Below are 4,255 nucleotides of genomic sequence, written 5' to 3' on the forward strand. Positions count from 1 at the left end.
GTATTTGTTTTGTCAGCCTTGTGACAGACTGTAAACATAATGATTTCATGGTCACTATCACCTAGGCTACCCTCTATATTTAAGTTGGTCACCAGGTCATCCCCTTTGGCTAGGACCAGGTCAAGAACTGCATTGCTTCTAGTTGGTCTATGAACCTCCCGAGTCAAACAAAGCTCTTCGGTGCTGGTCAGGAAGGATCATGATTGATCTGAACTGGATGAGCAGTCCTCCCAGGAGATGTCTGGGTAGTTATGACAACCATGTCCCATGTACGTGCGGCCTGCATTAGTTCATGAGTGAAATGGACAAACCAGTTTATGTGTAATGTCTGTCGCTAGCCTAAGTGTTCCTAATATATCCTAAAACCTGAGTCTCTTTGAAGTGGCCATGACTGCACTGATTTCTGTTTGCATCATTCACTTCTTTGGAATGGATAATGTTGAAGAGGGACCCAAACTCCTTTTTCTTGGCTTATGCCTTTGATACAGACCAGTGCTATCCCCAGCTCAAGGTTATCATCTGAAGTGACTCAAACATAGGTGCTAGTATCTAAAATTGCCTATTATTCTAAAATGAAATCTAGAGCTTTTAAACAAAATAATGAGCTAACAGTCTTGACTATACTTCAGTCACCTGGGTCCAGATTCTTGAAGGTATTTAGGTGAGCAACACCTATTGATTTGTGTGTTAAATCCTCCAAAATTTTTTTTAATCCCAGAAATTAATAAATTGTATTAAATTTAAAAGTACAGTAGGTCTGGGCCATAGTCTTTCTCCTAGATCTAAGAAGAAAACAAGTCTTGTCTTTAAAAGGACTCTCCCTCAGTTTTTAAAGCACTCCTTTTTATTCTTTTTGACTGTAGCTAACTTCCTGCCTCTGGTGTCGGGGGTCTAGACTTGATGATCTTCTGAGGTCCCTTCCAGACCTAATGTCTATGAAATCTTTAGTCTGTAGCACTGGTATTGTTTTAGTCAGCTTTTTGTGTATTGCATATAATGCACTTATCTTCCAGTGGTCATTTCAGGATCTTATTTACTAGTTCTAGTTTTACTTGTTTTATTCATTTGGCTTTATTATTATTCTAGGACAGTGGCTCCCAACCTTGGGTCATGACTCAAATCAGGGTCATGGGGGGTCCACCCCTCGCTCTGCCCCTCCTGCCTGTGGGGCTCTCCCGGCATCTGGTCCATGTGGGGAAAGGGGAGCAGGCATCCCTGGGCTGGCTGCTCCCATCTCTGTGTGCCTCAGCACAGGGATTTCACTGTGGATCCCCCACAATGAGGCACCTGGATCCCCCATCTCAAGGCACACTGTGCGCCATCCAGCTGGGAAGTGGCTGACTGGGGTGCAGGGTACCCCAGGCTTTGTGGTGTACAGAGATGGGTGAGCAGGCAGCTGAGCTGAGCCCTGGGCTGACTGCTCCCCTGTCTTCATGTGCCACTTCCCTGCTGGCTAGCTCCATGCTGAGGTATTTTGTGCCCCAGCCAGGCCCCCCAGAAGCACATGGAGCAGCAAGACAATGTGTCCTGCTGCAGCCCACAAGAGGAGGGGCCTGCATTGCAGCACAAAGTAGCAGCACATTTTTGCCACTTCTATTTGTGCTACTGCAAAGATGCCTCTGCTTGTGTGGACCTGGCCTATGAGAAAGAAAAACTCAAGATTCATTTGTCCATAAATAGAGCAAGGGGGAGAGCATGGCTCCATAATCTGCTGGCTCCTCAGGGGTGAGGGCAGGAGACCTGGGTTCTGGTCTTTGCTTTCTGCTTTGAGTGAAGTGCATTTTTCTGTAACGGACTGCCAATGTGGGCTCACCAGATTGGCTTGAGATACTTACCCTGGGCTAGAAACAGTGCTGGTGAACTCTGAGCAACCCCAAGGGTGGAGCAGGGGAGACCTGCCCTGTGGAAAAGCAGAAGCTGATCGAAAGAAGGGGTTTTCAATCCCCTCATTCGCATGGAAGGGGAATGCCCAGGGTTGGGGGCCAACCACCCTGGGGCCTGGTTGGCCAGTTTGCAAGCCAGGGAGGGACTGCCAGAGGGGATAAAAGTAGCGGCCGAACTGGCATGGGGATGCTGCTGACAGTGACTTTGGGGAACCATGCAGGAGGCCAAAGAAGAGCTGGGGTGAGCTGACCCAGCAGAGGGAGCAGAGAGACCCCTCTGAAGAGCCTGGAAGGCCCTGGGAGAAGGCAGCAGTGGCAGTCAGCTGTGCCTCCAGCCCTGCAGCAGAAAGGGAGCAGCAGCCAGGGCTTGGGGCAGACAGCTGGTGCCCCAAGGCCCCATTGCAGTGTGCTGGACATGCTGGGAGTCCCAGAGGCCAGGGGCAGCGGTCAGCCCCCCACTCCACTGTGGAGAAGAAGCAGTGGCCAGCAGTGTAGGCAACATCCTTATCTGGAGCAGGGAGTTGGGCCGGTGAGTTGAGGAAACCCCTTACCTTTCCTGGGGAAGTGGGACAGCAGCAGGCAAGACACTGGGATCCTGAGGAGCAGCAGAGTGCCAGGATGAGGGTCCCCAGGAGCTCAGGGCGCAGGCCAGTGCTCGGAGTGGGATTGGTGAGCCAAAAGGTGTGCGGGGTGTCTGGCCAGTCATCTGGAGCAGGGATTTAGAGCAGCGACCCCTGGGAGCTGCCTCTGCTGCTGACCCTCTGCCACTGACTGCCCCAGAGGGGACTCAGTCCTGTCCCTTATTCTGCAGCTGATTGTCATCGGATGGAGTCCCTGAGCTTTGTGCTTGGGTCATGCTGATTGCTGGAGAGCCTACTTTTTGCTTGCCTTTTTAGTTGCCACAGAGGGTCACCCTTCAGCCTATTTGGGGCTGATTGCAATTTGATTGCTGCAGACCAGAAGAACTTAGCCTGCTGCAGTTTGTCACTTATTGGGAAGCCTGTTGGAGCTGCTTGGAGTGAGTACCTTGCTTTTTTGTGGTAGCATCTCACCAGTGGCTGAAAGCTGCTAGTTACCCTACCTGTCGTTTGTGAGTCAAGGGTTGACTAATGCATTTGGGTTTGTTTTGTGATTCTCGTTATGCCATTTAAGTTCACTTGTAAATAAACTTTCCTATTATTCTTGTTTTGTAAATAAAGTGTAAATAGTTAAATCAGTTAAGTGTGAGACCTTCTGGGGACCACTGGCTGCTCTGTGGGGAGCAGAGGCTGGCTGGAAACTAAATTGGTGCTGGCCGGAAGCCCTGCCCCACTCTCACCACACCATCCCTGATACTGGGCAGGGGTGGCAACTATTGGGTCGCCACCCGGGTTACATTTCTAATGGTTTCATTATGTAAGCTACATCAGTAGCCCTTAGAACAGGGACTGAGATCCCGGCATCTCCCTTTCTGATAATGGGTGACCTAACCACATATCTTCAGAGTCATGCTCTCTTTCTCCCTGCTTAGTTCTTTGGAAAGTAAAGGCATAGTTGCTTACCTTTAGCAGAGATTTAAGAGCTCTGAATCCTAAACAGACAGTGTTACCTCCTTTGAAACATGAATGAGGTGTCTGGAAGCTAAATTTAAGATCTGATCCTGCTTTTATCTTTTTTCCCATCATCTAGGTATATTCAGCAGCATATTGAGAAGGCTGATTTTTAAGGTGGCTCTGTGCTAGTGTGCTAACAGTTCCTCAACCCTGAGGAACTTAACTATTTGCACTTGCTGTGCAACAGACCTGTGTGACTAGTGGAAACTTCTGGCTTTTGCCTCTGAACCAAGCACCTAAGTAAGATATTACAGCACCTAGTTTCATAGTTGTTAGGGACTGGAAGGGAACTTACAGATCACTGGCTCCAGTCCCCCTGCAGTTGGGCAGAAAAAACTGCTGGGGTCATGTGACCCCAGCAAGCTGGTCATCAAGACATCTATACATGTTTAATTTCTTTATCATATTTGGCCCATGTCCATAGTCAAAATCTTTAATCCTTCAACTTACTGATAGAGACTCTCCATTCCTATCTGTATGCACCAGTACAAAAGGCTCAAAGGTGACTTTACAGCCATTTTCATGTTCTCCATGCTCTTAGCCCTACTTACATGGCCTCAGGAAACACATGCATACAGAAGTCTTCAGAAAGGGTGGACTGCCTCTTACTTCCTATTAGTTTCTTGTATATTCCATAGTTTCATAGCTATGTTCTGAGTTGCCCATTCAAAATTAGCTATTGCACTTGGATGATTTGAGAGACAGAATGCATGTAATTCAAAAGACGTGAGCATGTCAGCAGGTTGGTTATAGTATCTTGTTCCAAAAAAAAGAATTGAC

This window comes from Gavialis gangeticus, unplaced genomic scaffold, assembly GCF_001723915.1.
Source record: "Gavialis gangeticus isolate Ggan-Ray unplaced genomic scaffold, GavGan_comp1, whole genome shotgun sequence".
Taxonomy (NCBI): domain Eukaryota; kingdom Metazoa; phylum Chordata; order Crocodylia; family Gavialidae; genus Gavialis; species Gavialis gangeticus.